We start from the raw sequence: 24,399 nt of genomic DNA on the forward strand, positions 1-24,399 counted from the left end.
ATTACATCAAGATTCTGAATCTAAAAATGACACACACTTTGTTGCCAAGTTAGCACAACAAGATCCAGTTCTTAAATACAGGAATCTTATGAAATTTTGGTCTCCATGGAGTCTCCTGGTTCCATTCCAGTTAACTTTCCAGAAAGAAGCATACATCATGTATGCTCTACAATACAGTTTGCAAGATGGGATCAGAAAGAGCAGGTTCTGTTTAACTAATTTGATATCCTTCTATGATAAAGTCACACAGCCATTAGATGAAGATAATAGAATCATAGAATATCCTGAATTGGAAGAGATCCACAAGGATCAATGCAGCCCTGCTCCTGGCTCTGCACCTGACCACCCCGAGTCACACCATGTGGCCAAGAGTGTTGTCCAAGCACTCTGTGAACTCTTTCAGACTTGGTGCTGTGTCCACTTCCCTGGGGATTCAGTTTTAGTGTCCAACCAGCCTCTGGGTGAAGAAACTTTTCAAAAACCTATCACAAACCTCCCCTGACACTTTCTCAGAGATTATCTTTCTACAAGAGATACTGCAAGAAACAATATTCACACTAGATTGTTTATGCAATATTCATGAGACTGTCTCTCCCTCTTCTTACAATATTTTATATCTACTTTTTAAAATTGCATACAATATATAGAGAAATAGCTATTTGGTAGCATCTAATAGTGCAGTCAGGCTAGTTTTCTTTGGGCAAAATTAAATGTCATTGTATCCCAAGCTGGAGCATAACTTATCCATATATTTCTTCAAAACAATAAGCTTTTAACAGTCATTGCTGCAGACTTAATAAGATATTACAGACTTTCCACATTGTTGATACTAAATATAGTAATTAGACTCAGTTACAATAAGCTTGTAATAAAACTAGGAAGACATAGAGGCATTTAGGAAAATGCTGTAATTCAACTAGACAAAAAACTGAAATAATCAAAATAGGTAAAATGTACAGAGAATATCCAATGTTGGAAGGGACGCAGAAGATTTCACGGAGTCACTGAGCCACAATACATTTAACAGAAAAAGATTTAAAAAAATTTAAAAATTGTTGTCATTATCATTTCACTTTATATACTGCAGGGTATTTTCACCAGTAGTCTTCTCTATTAAAGGCTGAAGAGAGGATTTTCCTGCTTTTCCACTCTGCTTTTTAGTTTCAGTTCAGTACTATCACAATCTCTTCTAAAGTGCACATTCTATCTGTGACAGTAAGCTATCAGTAGTTTATGTAATCCCACTCAGAACTCCAGATTAGGACTCATGAATCTGTCATTGATCTAAAATATCTGGATTATTATATTTCAGGTCATAGTGGAAGAATTTTTTATATTCATCATCCCTCAAGACTCTCTATCATTATAACTAATAGAAATTATGATTTGTATGGATGAAGACCACATTCTTAAAAAAAAAAAAAAAAAAAAAAAAGTCCTGTTACTTTTAACTGGTCCGTATTAAAACCCACGATGACTCAGGAAAGTTCTTCAAGGGCACCCTAAGGGCATGCATGATTTAGTAGAAGTTACCAATCTATTCTTGAGGTCTTAGGTTCGAACAGGAAACAATGGAATGCCAAGGTGATAAAAAGTCCTATGATCCTCTGAGCAGGAATAAAATCCCTTTACTGAAAAATATTAAAGATGATACACCAGCAAGAGTAGCACCAGAAAATATTACTTCCTCAATAGGACTTCACAAGTATTTGATTAAAAAATTGCTGAATAAACTCAGATTTTACAGTTTCTCACACTTTGCTTCATCACTGAGTGTCACTATGGCACAGTAGTCTTCTGTCATGAGGGGCTCATAATGGTGACAATAATTTCTGTCATATCTATAAAAAATTAAACTGCTTCTATAAAGAAGGAAACAAAGATTTCCCTTTAAAAGACCCTGAATCCTAACAGATTTATCTATTGTAAAATATTGACTATACATAAATTAAACTTAATGCTTTTCCCTACTTTCCTTCATTTTTGGTCTATTTCACAAGTTATTTTTTTTTTCCTTTGTGACAGTCAGCTATGAATTAGTAACTGAAGAAATATGACAAGTTCAATATCATACCTCAATATCAACAGTTTGCACCTGTCTGTCTGATAAATTCCTTGTACATGCTTCACTCTTCCAAGACCTACTTATACAGAGTGTTCAGCTGCTGGTGTGAGTTTCTAATTTCATTTTTCCAATAGGACTGCTACCGAGGCTTTTTTTCATCCTCAAATTTTTACTATGATTTTAAACAATGACATTACTAATACTGGAAAAATTCGTAGTAAGAAGAATCCCAGTTATCTTTGAATTAAGCAAGAGAAGGGAGAATACATTGACTCATTTTCACAGACTACAAAATCACTGCTCCTAGCCAAAACTTTGTTAAATTATAAATTTCACTCCTCACCATTATTTTATATTGCTAGTGCAAAACAACGTTTAACTAATATTCTTCTATTCATTATGACTATTCCATATGTAATTTGCATAGGTAATTCCAAAATGAAAAGTGGTGCATCTGATGGTAATTACACCCAACATTCCGAATATAGTTAAATAATTTTAATTTACTTTATAATAACTTTCAAGACCTTTTATGTTGCACATTTACATGTAAACACTTGAAAATATTAACACAGTTGTGCCAATAGATAGAAAAATATTTCCTGAAGATCAAGGTGAAACAATAACTGCTTTGAATGAAATTAATTCATTTCAAACAGTCATAATCATTATTCTTCTTTCTGTAAGTAACTAGATGGTTGACTGATGTATCTGATAAAGTCTGGCCTATATCCTGGAAAGGGAGCAGCAAAAAAACCCCACAGTGTAAATTTCATGATTCACTGCACACTGACATAACCATCTGCTGAAAGATAAAATGGCTGAGTTATATTCTGGATGAGCACCTACATCCCACCTGGGACTCTTTGAATTACCTTTTTTCAGTGGTTAGGGAGAAGTTGTAATCTCCTGGTAATGTTCTTTTGAAATAGATGTGGCATTAAAAAAAAAAAAAAACCAGTAAGGGTGTGAAGTTGGAGGAAAAAAAAGACTTTCTTCTCAACCTGATTTTTTCTGGTAAATAAGCAGTAATATATTTTGGGTTTAAGTATTCATTAAATTTGTGATTATATTAGTAAAGTAAGTATTATGCATCCTTACTTATTCAAGATGAATCCAAAGATTTTCAGACCAGATCTGTAGTGGCCTAGATTAAGCAAATTACAGTGTGAGTTTACGGATTCTATGACATTTTAAAATTATGCCCCATGTGAACATTTGTTTAAATAATGGTTTTATTTACATTATCTTGTATGTTGTGGTCCTGATGTTCTGTAGTGGTATAGCTCTTCATGTCTGGAGTTGGTTTTGGGTTTAGCTTCAAAAATAAGAGGACAATGTCATGTCAGTGCTAAAAAGAGATAATACCAGAGATGCAGATCCAGAATACCTTCTTATAGGGATAACTATATATGTAAAAGATTTTAATCTCATTTTTACCATATGAAGCTATATACTATTAATTTTATCTGAGGCAAATAAATTTAAGAAACTCCAATAGCAATGCTAATTTAATTCAGCTGCTTTATGAAAGTTGTAGAAAGATCAAGATATTTGGATTCTGAATCTATAGGGATAGAATACAGTTCTAAAAAGATCAGCAAATAATTATTTGGTCTTATTGAGTCTAGGGTTTTCTACTCTTTTTATTGGTTGGTGGTGGTGAGTGAATTCCCCTTTACTAAGGCTGCAGGTTTCCCTTTGGTTTATAGGCATGCAGCCTTAAAGACCACAAAGTGAATCATACTTATATTAATTTGAGAAATTCTTCCTATCAATAATGACTTTTTTCTGTTTTTTTTTTTTTTTAATTTATTCCATTTTAAGATGCAAAAATATTTAATGCATGCTAATTTATTTTTATTATTTTTTATAAGCTTTAGAACTACTCCCTCCATCTGTTTTGAGTATGCATTTACTGGCCTGCTTCATTTCGAGTCATACCACTTAATCTGGCCCTGTGTGCCCTACAAGCTACCCTTAAAGCATGAGTCTTCTGGAGTTATTCTCTTCAGGAATTCTGAAAATAAAATTTAGAATAATACTTCACTTTGAGTTGCAGGGTTACTTATTCTTCAACAGGAATATTAATTTAAAGCATCGAATATATTGCTACAATAAGCTTCTTGTTTAACAAATAAAATTAGCAAAAGTTGGCTGTATGCAAAATTATGTAATGAGAATTTGAGTGATATGTATGTTCTCAGTAGTTATTACTATGGAACAGTTTCTGCAGAGTATCATGTGGATATGTTAATTGCATTGATTTCTGTGTTTATAACTGAAGATTATTTTCCTTCTTAATAAAATAAGATGCAATATTTCAATTTCACTAAAGTAATGAATATGCAAAAACATAAAGGAATTTAGGTGGAACAAGACCTGGAATATAGTTTTTAGCATAGCAGAACTGGCAAGTGTACAACTGATTGAGATACAAACATGCATCATTATCTGCTATCAAATGCAAAACAAAAACAAATCCTCTTTCAATATTGCAAGCAGAGTGTTTCTCTAAGATACAAAAATATTCTTCTGATCTAGGATGATGCTATAGGGAAACATTAAAAGTCCTAAAGCAAAAAGAAATACTTTAAAACTTAATGCTTTTAAAACATGTCAATGCATTCAAGCCACTCAGATCTACAGTCACTTTTTGCCTATAATCATAAGGATTCTTACTATGTTCTGTTACCTTGGTCTTCATTAGTGCCACCAGAAACCTTAAAAGACTTTTGGATAGGATTATTACAGAAATTGAACCTTAATTGGAACTTAATCTCTATAATTATGCATAATTACCCATGTTTATTACTCCTACGATGAGCACACATTTTTCTTTAGCTGTAAGGCAAAATGAGTTAAAGCTTCTAGAAGCATTGGATAATATGATTTGTATGCACTTCACTGACTTTATTAGCCTGTATAGTTTTAAAATTCAATTAAAAATGTATTTTCAATCTTTGGCCTTTGACTTTGGTAAGGAACATGCATGGAGAAAAGTACAAGTCTTGATGGCAAGTGACAGTGTTTCATTTCTTTTATTTCTTGATACATGGGCCAAAAATGATGTAGTACTGTCCTTTGTATGACTTCTTTCCACTCTGAAAGCCACAGATGAAACAGTGTACAAACACAAGGGAAAAGAAGGGCACATTTAATCCAGTTGTATTATTTTTCAAATATAAATATGATTAAATCAGACTCTCTTAGCCTCAGTCTTTACTCGAGTCTATTTAAACTCCAAGTCATGTTGGTAGTCACCCCAGAGAGTAGATTTGACATAACGTGGCACAGTCATTTGTAAACCTATTCTTCATAAGTAATGCAGCCTGCTTGGATGAGTTTCACCATTTGTAAAGAAACAGCCACATGCCGTGGGTTCAGTTTGTGCATATTAATTTTTCTTAGCTCAATCTTTTAAAATTTGATAGCTGTGTCAGCAATATTTATAGTCAGTGGCCACCACCATCATTAATTTTATGAAATCAGTTATGAAGTTATATCTATTTATTTTTATAGTCACAACAATCACTGTATCTGCCTTGGCATTGCTTACAGATATCATATCCATTGGTGGTCCAGGGATAAGGAAACACTATGGCTGCAAAAAGTCCTTAAAATACACTGTTATTCTGATTTGGTGGTAATAACTATCTGTGAGGAAAAAATAACATATGATCCCAGACTTTTTTATTCAATTCATTTTTTCTTGTTTAACAAGAACATACTATGGCATTTCTTAAAATTAAATGAATGGTAGCACAAATAGGGGATAAAAAGTCAGTGTTGTTTTCTTTTGCATGTTTCTACCAAATCAAATACGGATCACCATTAGAAATCCAGGCCTGATTTAGTGTATGTTATGTATTATGATGAAAGATGACAGTAACAAAGCGTATATATGTTGGATCACCTGAATTTTCAGTATCATATGTTATTATTGGACAAGGAAAAATACAGATGTGCAGCAAATTCAGGTAAAGAATTTTGATATTGGTATTAATTACACCAGTTAGATAGATGCTAAGATCTTACTAACCAGATTCTGGAGGGCAATTTTATAAATATATACATATATATATATATGTATGTGTGTGTGTGTGTGTGTGTGTGTGTGTGTGTTTGTATGTATCTCTGTGTGTGTGCATCTGTGTGTGTGCACACTTTTGATTTTGTTGTCCAACTTGAATTTCTCGAATCTAGAAACAATGAAAGAAGAATGTGTACATGATCAAAATTGTCACAAGGAGAACTGGAGGATCACACTTCATCACATAGAAAGAACCATTTACTAAAACTGTTAATATGTAGCTGAAAAAATTAATCCCTGATTAATGTTTCATCAATGACTAGATCATCTAAATAAGTATAGTTTGAAAAATATTGATGCCTAATTCTTCTCCTTCAATTCCAATTCATAAACCAAGCTCCGAAATTATAGGAAAGAATAATTTGAGTTCAGTTATCTAAACATATCTGTGTGTCTTAAGCTTAAACCATATTAGTCACCTTCAGCTTTTCAGGTCCCTAATATGAAAAAGACACCGACATCTCCAGTATAAATGGCTTTCCAGTATTCCCTGTATCCCTACATTAGATCCAAGCATTATGTCCATGCTTCTCTTTTACTGGCACATCTGTACCATTGCTATTCACCTGGAAAGTATCAGGTGTGGTTTTTGTTGCAACCTTTTGTTACTATGATTCTATGCTTCTACTTAGTCCCAAGCTTAGTTTTATATTTTACATTATACAGTAATTAAAACAAGAAAATGGGAACAATATTAGAAACAAAGTCCAGAACACTGGATGTTCTTTTTTTTTCCTTAAAGACCCTGATCCGTGTTCCTTACTTTGTCTCTTTAGTTCAGTGGTAGCTGAGTCCATCTGAGGGTATTTGTAAGGGAGTTACTTAATTCCTACATCCCTGCTGTACTCTGGAAGAAAGAGAGCAATGATTTGCAAAGACACACAGAAGATCTGGGCATAATTAGATCTCTTTATGTCTGTTTAGTTCTGACACTAAAGAAGATTTTTTGAATTATGCCCCAACAGATTCAGGCATCTTCACAAAAGTTTGAAAGTTTTGAACTGCAATTTTGTAAACCTCAGCTTCACTTAAGTCCTTCTCTAGGGACTTTCATTACATTAGATATAGCATTAGATCTGTAACTAGGACTGAGAAAATTCTTTGACAGTCCATCATTTATTAAATAATTTTGTCATTTTCAGTGTGTGAAAGCATCATTAATATTTTTTCATTAACAAAATGAGTTACTATAAATTATTCAACAAGGACATTGTGCATATAAATAATCATCTTGGCAAAAGAATTATTTATTCAGTTAATTATCAACACTGACTACAACCATTAGTAAAATTTGTAGCATATATGGTTATATGCATCAGGTCAACTCATTAATAGGAAGGGTACGGTACTGGTTGAAAGAAGGTCTAAAGAGCCTGCTGTGATACTTACTTGGAAAAATACTGGAAAATAAATTAAACAAACAAACAAAGACAAACTCCTGTTCCTCGAAAAAAATTTTAAACACTGGCTTCACCTCTGTTAGCTTGCCTAACAGATACTAACTGCAGTAACAGAAACAGTATAAAGAAAAGAAGTATGATCAAGATAAACAACAAAAAGTTAGACAAAACCAAATATCTCCAACACCATATATATATAAAAATCTAAACCTTATAAGAGGGCAGTCCTCAGCTGCTCGTTTGTCTTCTTTTACATTTACAACATACATTAATCTTGTATTCAAATTTTCAGTATGTAGTTAGGGGTAAAAAACCTGATACTTATACTAGAAGTAGTAATGATAATATGCAGCTTTGACTATATCCACATAATGATGACTTCTCTGCTTAGCAAAAAGAATCTTCAAATAACAAGGATCTGAGACATAGAGAAGGGATGAATTAGGGTTTAAAGACCAAATCCAAGTGAATTAGGACATCCAAATGAGATTTGAATAGATTTGCAATTAAATTATTTTTATTTCCTTTTTTATGAACTTTTCCTCATTATCCCTTACTCAGATTTATGGGGTTGAAACGCATTCAAGCTTTCAGTAGTTGTCAATTCCACCAACTGTGATTTCAAGTGATTTCTTAATATCTTTCTTAAACATTTCTGGTGGGATGTATTTGAAAGATATTTCCTCCTCTTGGTTATTTTTTTGTTTTACAATGATTAATTTATTTTTAAAAGTAATTATCTTTTAAATAGCCATATCATGTATTGGACAGCTGCATAAATGAGAAACCTTATTTCATTATTTGTATATGTCTTAAGGAAATTAGTCTCAGCATTAGAATAAACCTAAAAGGAATCTACAGTATATATGTAAGATTGTCAAAAAATCTTTTGGATAAACTATGCACTATTCATATTTCAAAAATGTTTAGTGTAAAAGGAGTGGTGGAATATCCTTCAGTAATACCTTTGGATTAAAAAAATAATAAATAATTTGCTTAAGGTACTTTAGCAACTAGATCATAGCTTTTCTTAAAACTAAATGAGATCTGATATAAGCAGGAAGTTTTCATACCTCAGCACATCACAAAACTATTTTTAATCACTGATATGTCTGAAAAAAGAAATCAATCAGGTTTCACAATATCCAATTTCCCAGTCATCATAATTTTCTTTCACAAGCTTTAAACTTTTAACTTTAAACAAGTTAACATACTAAATTATTGAAATTATATAAATTTACATGCAAATCCATGTTAGCTATCTGGCACCAGCTCACAGGCGTAAAGAAAGATAAATAGTTTATCCAATTACATGATAATTAATGCAAATGTTTTCACAATGCTGATTGGCTAGGTTTGTGTCATTAGAATCAAAAGACATGAATGAAATATTTTTATTACTTTCATTAACGTTGTTTAACTCAAGAAGTACAGATATGTCATTGCTATCATGGGCTGCATATTAAGACTGGCAAAAACACATTTCTTTATGCTAACACTAAAATTTTAGTGCATATTAGCAAAAACAATATCTATGTCTGGCTTTGCTTGCCTTAAGTATTATAATGTGGACATAAATAGTGAAATGGGAGAGAAAATGCATTTTCACCTCTTTAATTTTCATTTTACATGTAAATGATGCAATTAATATACTAAATAGGCGAAAAGTTTTCAAGATTTTCGCTTAGAAAAAAATTAGATCTTAAAAGACTGCAAGACACCCTCAATGTATTCATGCTTAGAAAGAAGACAGGCTTTGTAAATTTGTGCTACTGTTGACTTCTTCTTCCTTAGTTTTCCTTAGATACCAGCTCCATATTAGTAAAAAATGTCAAATATTTTCTCAAATATTCTAACTTTGTGAATTTCTCGTCTTCAGAAAGTTGTTTTTATTTGTGTATTTTACTGAAACAGCTTGAAGAAAATCTATGATTGAGCAACAATAAATTATTATTCTAGGTATTATTAGTAGATGTATATGCTATTAATTGTTACATGCCACAAAAGGACAAACTGATCCAGTGCCAATCAGAAAGAGGCCTGGGAATACTGGTTGACAGCCAGCTGAACATGAGCCAGCAGTGTGCCCAGGTGGCCATGAAAGCCAATGGCATCCTGGCCTGTATCAGCAGCAGTGTGGCCAGCAGGAGCAGGGCAGTGATTGTCACCCTGTACTCAGCACTGGTGAGGTCACAGCTCAAGTGCTGTGTCCAGTTCTTGGCTCTTCAGTTTAGGAAGGACGTTAAAGTGCTGAAGTGTGTCCAGAGAAGGGCAACAAGGCTGGTGAAGGATCTGGAACACAAATCCTCTAAGGAGCATCTGAGGCAGCTCAGGGTGTTTAGACTGGAGAGGAGGCTCAGGAGGAAGGATATCACTATACAACCACCTGAAAGGCAGCTGTAGCCTTGTGGGGACTGGTCTCTTCTCCCAGATAAACAGTGACAGGACAAGAAGACATAGACTGATCTGGGGAAGTTTAGGTTGGACATTAAGAAGAATTTCTTCACAAAAAGGTGATTGGACATTGCAATGGGCTGTCCAGGGAGGTGGTGGAGTCATCATCCCTGGAGGTGTTCAAGAAAAGGCTGGATGTGGCACTTAGAGGCATGGTGTAGTTGACAAGGTGGTGTGAGGTCATGGGTTGGACTTGGTTATTTTAAGGGTCTCTTTCAACCTAGCTGATTCTGGGATTCCGCTAAAGCATCATTGTACTGTACACTGCACATTAAGAGAAACAATTCTCCTTGCTTAGTTCTAACTTCCGGATTGCTGCAAATAGAGCAAAAAAATCCTCATAAGGAAAATTAGAAGAAAATTTTTGTCAGAGGAGATTCCTGAGTAAACGTTATCTTTCAGGTTATCTTTTCAAATGCATCTACCTACACATATTTTTAAGTTTGCTTAAACTACTCAATTCCTTTCTTCCCAAAGATGAAATCACAGCAAAAGCTATGCCACCTTTTAATGGATGTAGGAACTATGAAATTCATCCTAAAATCTTTCTTCATTTTTCTAGAGTTGTGTGCTTTCCACTGCTACTAAAATTTGAAAACCAGAAAACTTTCATATTCATAGTTTGATCATCTCAGCTAATTTTAGACACCTGAAATATAAATACTTGTAGCAAGATTACAACTACACATATTAGGCTGGTAACATTTAAAGTGAGTTACTTGAAACATAGGTCCTAAGTAGTCATCTACTTAACACTGAAAAATGTTGAATCCTCAAATCTACTTCAATTTCTCCCAAAAGAATAACTCAGAACACAACACAGAATTTTACAGAAAAATAATTATATAAAATCATACTTTGGGAATGTTATGACTTCATTGTTAGTTTGGCATGGTTTTGGACTACTAGAAGTAAGAGTATCAAACATTTAATCCAATATTGTGAAAAAACCCTCAGATATTCCCAAAGGTCATCTATTTAGAAAGTAATTCAGTTGAAGAGGAATAATGATGTTCATTGCATTAATGTCTATCCAATAAAAAGATACAACAGGTTCTGTCTCTCAATAATATTTTTACAGTCTTTCCCAGGAGAAGTAGAAAATTACTAGCAATTATATACATATAAACATTTTCTCTGGATGCTATTAAAAGTCTCCAGAGAAGTGCTATTAAGAGCTGTGTGTAAACGAGAAAATAGAAGTATTTCATAGGATAATAAGATAATTAGGATTGGGAGAGATCTAGCCCAACCTTCTGCTCAGAGTATGCTTACCTCTGAGGTCCAACTGACCAGTCCAGTCAGGTCTAGAAAATCTCCAGACCTGGAGACTGCACAGTCTCTGAGAGCTATGTGATCCATTCCCTGACTGACCTTTCAGGAAAAAAGTTTCTTCTTATACCTGTCTCTTGTTTCAACTTGTGCCTGCTGCCTCCAATCCTCCCACCATGCATGGCTACAAAGAGCCTCGATCAATCTCCTCTGTCACCTCACCTATCCACAGTTGTTACTGAGAAGCTGCTATTAGATCCCCTTGAAGTTCCCTCTTTTCCAGACTGAATGACTCCCTGTTTGTCAACCTCTGGACAAGTGCTCCAGCCCAAACCATACTGGTAGCCCTCTGCTTTACTTATTCCAGCTTATTTACATTTTTTTGTATTCCCAGAATTGGAAGCTTTATTAGAAATGTGGTCTAATGATTGCTGAGTAGAGGGCGACTATAATTTCCCTTGATTTATTGGTTATTATCTGGTTATCATAGTCCCAGATGCTTTTGACCATCTCTGCTGACAATATGCACTATTTGTTGTTTTCCAGCTCTTTGCCCCAAGGACACAGCAGTTTTCGTCAGATCCATAACCTGCAAGAAAGCCAGGATCTTCCTTCCCAGGCTAAGATGCGGGGTTTGTCCTTTAATATTCATTAGTTTAACATTAGCTCCTTTCTCCAGCCTCTCGGTACACACATGTGTGCAGACTCATTACTCCTCTGGTTGACTGAAATGGAGAACAATTTATTAACCACAGCCTTCTGAGCCACATCATCCAAACATCTTATCCTTCATCTGGCTGTTCACCCACCCAGTCCATAATGTAGTAACTTTAAAATCAGGACATTATGGAACACAGTGTCTAAAGCCTTGCTAAAACTGAAGACAATGACTTACTCTTCCCTCACTTATGAATCTGATTATAAGACAAAAGGAAATGGCCTCAAGTTGAGTAAGGGAAGGTTTAGACTGAATATAAAGGAAAAATTCTTCTCCAAAAGGGTTGCAAACACTGGGATAGGCTGCCAAGGTAAGTGGTTTTGCTACCACCTCTGGAGGTATTTAAAAGATATATGGATGTGGTACTCAGGGACATGGTCTAGTAGTAGACTTCACATGCTGTATTCGTCCTTGTATTTAATGATCTTAAGGGTATTTTCCAACTCAAATATTCAGAAATTTGTGATCTATTTACATAGGACAGAGAGGATGATAAAAAATTATTTAAATACACCTGCTGCATCACAAGTATAACCACAGTCACAGCCACCTCAAGATACACCTGCTCTGGTGTGTACATGGGCACAGACTTCATGGTGTCCTGCTCTCAGGTGGAGTTATCCATAGGTCACAGTTCCTTTGACTTGAGCTGACACTGGATGTCCAGAGTGTCGAGCAGAGCAGCACAGAAACAGCAGCAAGCCCCTGGCTGTTTGCCTGCCCAGGTGCATCCCCATTGCTGTTATCCAAATGTTCCCAGGCACAGCAAACTAGGGTGATCTGCAGCACAGCAGTACAGCAAGCAGCAAAAGCAAAAAGGGGCCACTAATGAGCTCTAGGCTCTAATATATAGTAAGCCATGCAAGTCTTATGGCAAGCACAGGGACCTGACAATCAATAGCTAAACAACATATAACAAACAAATAGCAACAGCCAAGCCCATTCCAAGAAAATCTGCTTGTTTTCTTGATCCCCTCGAGCCCTTCTTATGCTGGTTGCCAAAGACTGTCATGACTTAAGCCCAGCAAGCAACTAAGAACCACATAACCAATTTTTCAACACTCTCAACATGTGGGAGAGAATCAGAAGAGTAAAACTGAGAAAGCTTGTGGGTTGAGATAAAGACAGATAAAGCAAAACCATGCATGCAAAGATAGCAAAATAATCAACTCATTCACCATTTCTCATGAGCAACCAGGTGTTCAGCCATCCCCAGAAAAGCAGATTTTCATCACGTGGAATGGTGGCTTGGGAATAAAAAATGCCAATACTCTCTGCCCACTTCCTCCTTCTTCTCCCTTAAGCTTTATATGATTCCATATGGTCTTGAATATCACATTGCTCAATTGGGCTGTGTCTGTCTGTCCTGGCTGTGTCCTCTCTCAATTTTTTGCACACCCTCAGCCTCCCTGCTGGTCGTGTGGGGTGAGAGACAGAAAAGGCCTTGTCTTTGTGTAAGAACAGCTCAGCAGTAACAAAATTTTACTCTGTAAACCAACACCGTTTCCACGACAAATCCAAAAAACAGCCACATAACAGCTACTATGAAGAAAATTAACTCTATCCCAACCAAAACCAGCACACATAGCCAACTCTCATTATCCTATGTAATTCGTGCTTTTTATTTCCTCTCATTTTAATTCATCATGAGTACTGGGTCTGGTTGGGATATAGTAAATATCCTTGAGAGCAATGTGTATGGTGTTGTGCTTTGGATATTGCTGAACAGGCTTTCTCTTCATACCACTCTATTACCCCATCATGCAGACTGGGGATGAGCAGGAAGTTAGGAGGAGAAGTGGCTGGGACAGCTGACTCCAATTGGCCAAAAGGGTATTTTGTACCATACAGTGACTGTATGGATATGTGATACTTTTGACCTGGTTTCTTTCATTGTATCAGTTTTATATACCAATCAGTTAAAGCCCAGAGAGAGATCATGGGGAAGTTTTGGGAAATTTACTGCATAAATGATGACATAATTCTACACAAATGTAAAATTCCTGCAGTAATTTAATATGGTACTTTCCCTCTCTTGTCCCACATACTGTATATTCTGCATAACAGAGAGATTTGATATTGTATCAAGATCTAAATATTAGTGAAGTGCACTATATAAATACAAGCATTTATTAACACCATATGAAAGTTGACACTAACATAATTAAAATGATAGTCATATATTATAAAGTTCTATTTTTTTTCTCTCAGACAGCAGAGATTTATGGAAACAACTGTTAAATCTGATAGCATATATGTTAAATTAATGCTCGCCATGTTTCATGTTTTCATAATCATATTTAAACCTCATTTTTGTAAGTCTAGAAAATTAAATTCAAGACATACTTTCTAAATTTAAGATCATTTCTGTATAAAATCTATTTAAGATGAAGCAAAAATGAATACTGTGAATAATTTTACGCAGATGAAAATTACGTTCCTCTTGAATTGTTAATATCTAAAAGTAGAGATTTTAAAGGAAAGCCTGCAGAAACAGACTATGAATTTTCGTAATACAGGAAGTGTGTGTAAAATGTTTTGCAAAACATGAAATTAAGGCAATCAATAGATCTTTCCCACTGCATAAAGCTTCAGAGGAGAAAGCTCATCAGAATCACATTACCTGAATGTGAAGGCAATCTGGTCTATCCAGTAAAAAAACATCATGTGATGTTGTACCTTTTTCACCTGAGGAATATTGCCTCCTATTTTTTTGCTTTTTAATATTATCTCTACATTGGTTCTCACTGAGTTTTCAGTAGACATGAGATCATAAATTCATGGCTAACATATATGCATATTGTGGTGTGAGTTTAAAACAAACGTACTACTATTGTTAATACATTGAAATTGTCTCGCCTATATCAGCTTTCTTTAAGGCTTTATATGAAGTCTTTATATGAAGTCTTTATATTATGCAACACAATACACCGCAGTAATAAGAAAAAAGAGGGATATCTAATGGATTTAAATTATTTTTTTAAATGGCACCTGAAAAACCGTCCAGATATCCTAAAACATTTCAAACTTGTATGTGTGGAAGGTTAAGAAGCTGAAAAAAGTCTCTTCATTTAGTCAGCAGAGGAGGTTTTCAATTAAGCTCCTAGGCTTAATTCAGTTGCCTACTTTTCGTTTTTTAGCACTGTTTGAAATATTAGAGTTGTCTGAACTTAGAAAACTAGTGATGTTTTAAAAGCACTACACTAATCCACCTAATTCCATCTGGTTCTTTAAAATAGAGCCATGGCTCATGGCTCCCACACGTCCTGTTCCAACCTCATGGAGCATGGATCACGTGCTTTATGACTTCTTGGGAATCTCAGGTTCAACATCTGAGTCATGACTTCTTCACTATGTACTCTATTTTCCTCTTGGTGTCTGAGACATCCTGATAGAAAAGACAGTTATGGCTAAGCACTTCTGAAAGACCGGTCCCTATACAGAACATTTTGGGGGCAGATTAAGGTGATAACCTAAGGCACCTGAGTAGACAAGTTTATTCCCTCTACGTTTGTTAAAAATGGCTTTTCTGAACCCGGAATAAACAAAATTTTATATTATTTATTTAGCAGAGGGAAATTCTTATAATTTTTTATAAGCAATTTCTCAGGAAAGAGGAGGATTCAGGTAGAGTTATGTGTGTAAAACTAATATCTGAGAGAGCTAGCATTCATTTTCCTTATTGAGTTGAAGATGAAACAATATTAGTAAGAGAGCTAATGTATGAGTAAATTCGGAAGGAGAATATAATCATATACTAACGTTCAATTTTCACAATCAATGGGAAAACAAAGGACAAGTAGGGTAATGAGTGATATATTTCAGAAGTAAGTTATACTTGTTTTTGTATAATTTTTCTCAGTTTACCACAGGGAAACCATCATTACAGATGCATAATGATGTGTGTGATACAAAGAAGTATCTGATTCAATAAGAGTCTTTAAAGATTTTTTCTTTTTTTCTTTTTTCTTTTTCCTTTTTTTCTTTTTTTTCTTTTTCCTTTTTTCTTTTTTTTTTCTTTTATTTCTTTTTTCTTTTGTCTTTTTCCTTTTTTTTTTTCTTTTTTCTTGTTCCTTGTTTCTTTTTCCTTTTTTTTTGTGTGGATTGATACGTATACTGGCAGAAGAAATTACAGAATAATGTGGCAATACTTCTGATAACATTATGTAAATCCAGTTTGCTGCAGGTAACACATATCCTTTCTAATTCACCATGGCTTCCAGCATTTTGCAGACAGAAAGTCTCTACCCTTAAAATGTGAGAGGTTTTTCTATGTCAAGAAATGGTATAAAAGTAGTTCCTATGGGGAAGTGCATAAATGAGTCTAGATCCATGCTGCTAAATTACTCTGTCCAAGAAAAGATCCACAGTCTTCAGGATGAAAGGTACAGATTACATGGAATTCATCTTAAAGTAGATTGTCTATATTGGTAATACATAACATTTACAGCTGGGACTCCCAAGCACTAATACACCTATTACAAAATAGTTCAAGTGGACTTAGTTTATGTCCATGAGAGTTTTGGGATGCAGTTATGATTTGTCTGAAAACTTCGATAACAGAAGATTTAAGTCATGCCTTTGTCTCCTGATACATGACACATGACTTTGGGACGAGTTGGAGGACAACATTAAAGATTTTTTTAAGATAGAGAAGCCAAAGTCAAGGGTAGTTTAACTAATGTGTCCTTCTGAAAGTGATACTTGCAGTCTTGTTGGACCAACTAGTTCAGATGAAACACAGCAAAAGTGTTAACTTGGGTTTACATAACACTGAGCTTCTCCCAGTCCTGGCCACCCACTGTATCACAATGCAGAAACATTACACGGTTTGGCACAGGTATCATGCCAAATTAACTATGAAATTAACTAGAGAATTAACTACAGAATCACAGAATATCTTGGAACACATAAGGATCATCAAATCCAATTCCTGTCCCTTTATAATATGAATTGAAAAATCATACTATATGTCTGAGAATATTTTCCAAACAATTCTTGAACTCTGTCAGGTTTGGTGGAAGGCTTTTCCAGTGCACAACAGCCCTCTGGAAAAAAAGAATCTTTTACTAATATCCAACCTGAACCTCTCCTGACTCAGCTTCATGCCATTGCCTCGAGTCCTGTCACTGGGCAGAAGAGAGGAGAGATCATTGCCTGCCCCTCCTCTACCCTCATGAGAAAGCTGTAGACAGCTGTGAGATCTCCCCTCAGTCTTCTCTTCTCCAGCCTGAGCAGACCAAGTGAACTCAGCCTAAGAGGTCAGACCTAAGAAATTTTATAACTTTCTGTACATGCGCTTGAAATACATTTAAACACTGAATCTTTGCTAAATTTTCTCTGAAGCTCCAGTCACAAAACCCAGGAAATCTGCTGTCATAACAGAGAGAGCATTTTTCTGTAAGAATATAATAGCGGGTCTTTGAAGAGCTGGGAACCGACCCTCTAACTTATTTTAGTATTTTGAGATCCTAAGTCAAAGGGAAAAACTGTATGGGAGGAAGAATGAATTGGAGGAAGTAGAGATCAGTATCAACAATACCAAACAAATTATTAAAGCTTCCTTATATAAAGCAACTTAAAAAAAACCCAAACAACTACTGCAAATAAAGATTAACTGGAACATCTTAATTAGATCATCATTATTACTCGGCTAAGCATTTAATTAGAACAAATACAGCTACAAAAAGCAATCAGAAAATCAATTAAGATTAGAAGCAAATGCAAACCTATAAAAAAATTGAAAAAATTGTCATGAAATCCATGAAAGGGACAGTTCAAACAAAACTCTGTATTTAATTCAGACAGCAATGAACTCTGAATTTTGTGCATGATTCTGAGAACCAGGTTTGTATTCCCCCACTAATTTTTACAGTCTCATTGTTTCACATCACTTATGGATGTGGCCTTAAATTTCTTTAGAGAGGAATGCATTTGCAAATATTAGGTTTAAATATTTTATCTGAGGTACAAATTCGAAAATTTAGAACTTGTAAGAAATCACTGGTCTAATCTCTGTGGTACTGACCAAAATTTTTTACCTAGAAGAAAAATAAATACTTACCTTTAAGTTAACTGCATACCTTGGGCTCCTCTTTTTATTTTGAAAGATTTTTAAATTTCACAAGTAATATTTAGAGCAATATTTAGAGTAAAAATATTTTTTTCATTAAATAGCTCCTCCAGATTGGTTCTTAGTCAAGATCTGGTTGTTTTATGGTTGCATAGTTGGTTACCTAAAATTAAATGTTCTGAATCAATTACCGAAAGCACATTACAATGTTCTTTAGTGCATTGAGTATAATACAATTCACCTTTCTTAAATAAAAGGGCCTTAATTTTACAGTGCATTTATTTAGCTGCCTACTAGAATCTGAGTTTGTTGATTTGCAAGATGCTTCATCAAATCTTTAGTGCAGCCAGGTTGAGGGTGTTGAGTTTTTTTTATTGTTAAATTTTAATTATTTTTTCTATGTATTCCCTATTTTCATTTCATTTATTAGATGAGTAAATTGTGAACATGTAATTTAACAGGTACAGGTTTTGTCATTATGTTTTTAATGCTAGTAGTGTATGTAAAAGCAGTTCTAGAAGTGGATGAAATGTTAATAAAATGATTTGAAGCACTACCCTAAATAATTGCTGCACATTATTATTCTCACCATTCTATATTTTCAAGCTATGAAAAGGCTCATTGCCATACCTAATTTCATAGAAGAACAATCTATTTTCAGATTTATTTGTGACTCCAAAATTTTAGCAAAGAAATATAATAATTTAAAAATGAACAAAAATTCACCTTGATCTCTGGAGATTATAAAACCCAGGATACTTCCCCACAACTCTCTTAGAATAGCTTCAGGATCTCTGATCTTAAGCTATTGGCCTTGTTATGACCTTATGCAGGTGAGACACAGACATGAATCAAGATTCTTTCTTCCCTCTTTCCCCTTAAGTCTTTAACTGAGCACAAAAAAACCTGAAGATTATGAACCTGACAAGATATACTGACTCCAGTTTATTTCCATATCTGGAGAGACCAGCCATATCCTGCAGTTTCGTAGAACTGTGTGTGTTCACTTCCTTTGAAAAATGTGTCCAAACGTGTAGATATCTTCTGAAAACATTTGTCAGACCTTGAAATTTAGAATGTCATTATACACTGCAATACAGTCTCTTTTTCTGGGTTTAGATGTTTAAACGTGACTCCAGTAGAAATCAGTGTAGATCTGAACCACAAGAACTGGGAATAATTTTCTAAATCCTTTTTATTGTTCTCACAAATAAGTAAGTAGAAAGATTAAGTCTCTATTGAAATGATTTATTTTAGTGATTATGCTTTTATTTTGTTCTTTCATGACAGTAAGATATTTGAGTAGCACCATTAATTAGCACTCCCTAATATCTCTGAGTTGCGTTTTGGGTTTTTTGAAAGACTATCTGATGGAAACAAGGTATTCTTTTTCATTTGATTCTTCTTATTTTGAGTAGAATTTACTGCAATAACATAGCCCCCAAATTACTTACTCTGTCAGTTTCCTGTGAAAGTGTATTGCTTATCACCCCAGCCTACAATAACCTTCTAGCCAATAGAACTGATATATAGTTATTATTTTTTTCCATTGTTATCTTCTATGCCTGTTAGTAGAATTGCAACAACCCCCGCTGGCTGAAAAATTAGCAAAATGAACCCTCTCACATCTGTTTCTCAGTAAGCTAATGAGAAAATGGGTCTGACATCCTCACTTTCTTTTTTTCCTCCTGAGCAGTCCCAGCAGTGGGAGAACTAAAAAATATAAATTTCTGTAGCCATTTTATTCTATTTTCTTTAACTTTGTTAGAGTTATGGCAAGGTAGAGCTGATATTACATCCAATTACACAAAATATCTCATTCATTTGAATGGAAGTTCTTACTTCTAGCAGAATTTATGAAAACAAATTGAAAATTGACAATATAATAACCAACTCTAATAATAATGGTACACCTCTCCTTTGGCTTCCCTTTATCTAACACATAAAATCAAAATTAATTTTAGGTTGTTATTTCCATTCTCTGCTTCATGAGTCAGGAAAAAATCGACTGACCTTTCCTACACCAGTAATTCCAACTTTCATTGTCACAGAGTTTTAAGCAGCATCCACAATTTTCTTTTTTATGCTATCCTTAACAGTGAAGAAAGCACTTTGCAAACATCTACAATGATCTCAGTCCTTTAAAATACAAAATATTTTAAAATTTTTATAGTAAGCTAACTGCCTTACAATCAACTGTATATGTATATATGCATATATGTGTATATATATGCTGTATCAACATTTCCTCTATGCTTTTCATGAACTGATTTCCCTTTTTCTATCTTCTAAGTTCATTGAGTGCAGACCATAAAATATATACACTTACATATTACAAATATATACACTTCAGCCATGCTAAATAACACAAGATTTAGTTATTTAAAACTTATAACTAACATAGTGATTTTTTTCTGTATTGGAGAATTAGAAACAAAAATTAATTTAAGTTAAAGGCATTTTAAGAAGATAGCCACATAACATCAAGTCCTGACTCAGTAAATTTTTATTTCAATAAGCTGTAGCCCAGAGGGCATCCCCATAAGAAAAAGATAAAGCAAAAGTAGAAAAAATAATTAGAGTTCATTCATGCCATTCTGGATAGGCTTATTATTTTACACCCAATTTTATTTTATATTCCTAAGGAAAAAGTTAGATAATCTGCAGATTACTAATCTATGTACTTGAAAACCTAAAAGATGATTTATGATTCAGAATAATATACATTTTGCAAAACATTTAGTTTCTTAGGGTAGGTGCTTGTGTGGTCTAATACAAGGGAAATGCATTGCATATGGCTCATGAGTATGACACAAATAGATACTAATGTTTTTTCAACAGTAATACCTAAATAACCTCGGAGTGCACACTAATATTTACCAGGAAAAATCAATAAATATTTATAGTATCTCTAGAATCAACATTTAAAAATAGATTTGTAGAAGAAAAGCAAGAAAAGATGTTTTGATTTCGAATTTATACCAATTTTTCTCCTTAAAAATATTCTAAAATAAATTGTAGTTTCTTTTCAGCTTCCAGTATTGCCACTGGAAAAATTCTACAGCATGGCAAACCCTTCAAAACCTCTACATTATCTTTAGTTGCTATCAATCTCATGAAAAAAAAAAAAAAAGTCCAATTCAGACTATGGATTCAAACCCTCCAATCATATTTCAGACAAAAAAAAAGAATACTTCAATTACTGCTTTTGTGTGAAACGTTCTTCCTGAAAAAATGTAAGTGCACACAAAGATAATGAATAGAAAGTGCATCATGACCATACCCTATATAATTATGTCATGCTAATTAATATAGTGAGCATAGACAATGTAAGACAGGCATATAATTTCATGGTTTTGATATGAGTTAGGAGAGTTAGAGAAAGTGTTAACACAGAAAATAAGATGGAGGGGAGGTTTTAAATGCCAAAACTCAATGTTATTATTACATTGATGAGTAAGATAACAATCTACTACTCATGTAAAATACACTGAATATGCATTTGTGTAGTAGCAAATATTTCATCACATTCCAGCAATTTGGAATGAATACTATTCAGTTTCTTCTAACTGAAAATAATTCTTTGCTTTTGCTCCGAATGCATGACAGACTTTAGCTACCACAAGCTTAAGTACTTCAATGTAACACCATTTTTTTCTAGGAACTAGTTGTTTCTACTGAGATTGATATTCTTGCTTGTCTCCCACCCTATTTGTGACTCACCTCTGTCATAACTTCAACTGCTGCTGCCAAATCTTAAAATTAACCTCGGAACAAGGAAGATAAAAGGGTTGTAATCTTTTCTTACATATCCTGGGATAAAAGTTCTTGCCTGTCCTCTGGGAGTGACTGTTCTGGGACAGTGAAATGGAAACTGAAAAAGCTGATTTTCAGTAGTTCCAGTGTGAGTTAGCTCTCTAGCACTCTAATCTTATTTCAATTCAGCAGTATTCTAAATATTATGCAATCCTCCTATGTTATACAACCCTTCTCTTTATTTAATCTTTTGGTATAATAATTTCTTTCCTACTTCTCTCATATAATTTTTCTAGAAGTCATTATCATCTCCCTTAATTCCTTAAATTGTTCTGCTTCTAACTTTGATTCGATTCACTTCTAAGCTGAAACTAAACTGGCATACTGAAAAGTTGGCCTTGTGGCTTATTTAGTTCATTTCCAATTCCATTTTTAACAAAGAGGAAAAGCAGATCCCTTCACTTTTTTCAGTAAGATAGCTGCGAGAACAGACCTGTATTGGCTTTATGCAGCAAGGTTTTGGTACTGGAGGGACAACATGAGTGGCTTCTGTGAGAAGATGCCAGAAGCTCCCCCTGCATCTGACAGAGCCAATGCCACATGGCTCCAGGAGGGACCCACTCTAAATGAGGATGAGTCCATCAGAGATGGTGGTAGTGCCCTGGATTGACCCATTCAAGAAGGGGAAAAATTTGCTGTGCAACAGCACATGCAGCTGGAAAGAGGAGTGAGAATATATGAAACACATCTGCAGCAGCTCTGCAGGCACCAAGGAGGTCCTTCAGGCAACGGAGTTGAGATTCCCCTGCAGCCTGTGGAGCCGATCATGATGAGGCAGCTGTGCCACTCCAGCCCATGGAAGTCCATGGGGGAACAGAAATCCACCTGCAGGCTACTCTGAAGCAGGCTCCTGAGTAGGACTTGTGTTTATTCATGCTCAAGGTTACTTGAAAAAGCCTAGATTCATTCATAGTACTGGAGATTGCATTGGACACTCCTTTTGTCAGAGTGATGATAGTGATGCTGAAATTACTGATGTCTCACTTTAGTTCATTTTAAAGATCAGTTGCACACACATTGTCAGCAATTCTGCTGTTTTATATTTGATGGTTTCCAGATATCTCAGGGAGATGCTGTGCAGCCCTGATGACTTACTGTCACATATTTTATCTAATGCTTTCTATATATTTCAAATTGACCTAGCTTCTCTGACCTATCTTATAGAAAGAGTATGATAGCTATGGCAATATACCTAACAAAAGATCCTACAGAGTCTTTCTTCTATGGACTTTTAATCTCCAATTTCCATTTATACAGTACAGCAATTGGAACAATTATTACTTGTAAGCTATTATGAAACACTGTTCAATTAAAATTTAAATTCCCTTTAAACTAGGAAAGTCAAACATAGTTCAGCTCTTTTTTTCAGATTTTGTTTTGTTTTGTCTTGGTTTTGATTTAGAAAAACAATAAAGGCATTCTTCAAATATGCTCAAGAGGTTCAGCTTTTGAAAACAGTACTCTACTGTTACTGCTTTGCTCATTAGCCATCCACATTCATCTCCTTTAGAATGACACTTTATGAAGATGCTTACACTAATCTTCAAAAAATGCCCAACAAAAAGGTTTGCAGAGCTGAAGATAAGTCTGCATAAATGTTATTATAATTTAAGGAACAAATATTTTAATGGCTATAATAGTTTCTTTACCTCTGTTAATTTAACTGCTAATTTTTTTAAATTATAATGTTGTGGTAGTAACTGAAAGAGAAAGCTGGTTTTGTCTGTGAACTTTGATTCATAGTTATGTGTTATCAAGAGAGTCCTTTCAAATCTTCTGTATTTAAGAGGACTCCAAAATTTAATATTTTACCTTTTTTTTTCTTGCGAACAGTTTTGCCATGGGATTACAGGAAGACAAGCTGTTTAACTATGAGAAGAAGTACAACACTGCATTGGTCTCTACCTGTACTGTCAAGGAGGTGAAAAAGTGAATAATACCGGGCAAGGAATTCCTCTCAGTGTCTCACTTTTCCCATGTGTAAAAGATAGAAAATTCTTCCTATAAAAAGCACACAGATTCCAATGGAACAGTACTGTGAGCACTCCATAGAATATGATCAATATTATTAGCACAAAGAGAAACAAAAATAACACTTTTTTGTAAGAAAGTTACACCAGTTATACCAGGACAGTTTTTATGTTTATATTTTATTTCTCTGTAAACTGAAGGGAATATGTTATTGTGTCCTTTTGCTAGAAAGAAAAGAACCTGAGGTTGGTGGTAACTTTATTACAAGGAAAGCCAAGTGTAGAATTGGATAGGAAGTAGCAAATCATAGTCTGGCCAGCAGTGCATTTCTACTTGTCCAAGAAACTGGGAATCCCTCTTGGTTTGAATCGTTCTATTGTTTCCAATACCCAGATGAGGCTTCATACAAGTGTAGCTCATGTACACCAATCTCTCTTGTTCTGGCCATACATCTGAAAGGTTTCACAAATTGTTGGAAGACAAACATCAAAGAAAAAAAAAAGAAAATAAAAAAAGAACTGAATTACTGAATTTCAT

At 34.4% G+C, this 24,399-nt stretch overlaps 1 long non-coding RNA gene across 1 annotated transcript in view; it reads left to right on the forward strand.

The window, feature by feature from the left end:
- Window positions 1–23,810, forward strand: part of LOC148224833 (uncharacterized) — a 42,666-nt gene extending 18,856 nt beyond the window's left edge. The window contains exons 2-3 of the long non-coding RNA XR_015801969.1: window positions 11,831–11,916; window positions 23,725–23,810. This is a non-coding gene — a long non-coding RNA (uncharacterized LOC148224833). The remainder of the gene's footprint in view (window positions 1–11,830; window positions 11,917–23,724) is intronic.
- The last annotated feature ends 589 nt before the right edge of the window (window positions 23,811–24,399 follow it).

This window comes from Sturnus vulgaris, chromosome 2 (genome assembly GCF_052056855.1).
Source record: "Sturnus vulgaris isolate bStuVul1 chromosome 2, bStuVul1.hap1, whole genome shotgun sequence".
Taxonomy (NCBI): domain Eukaryota; kingdom Metazoa; phylum Chordata; class Aves; order Passeriformes; family Sturnidae; genus Sturnus; species Sturnus vulgaris.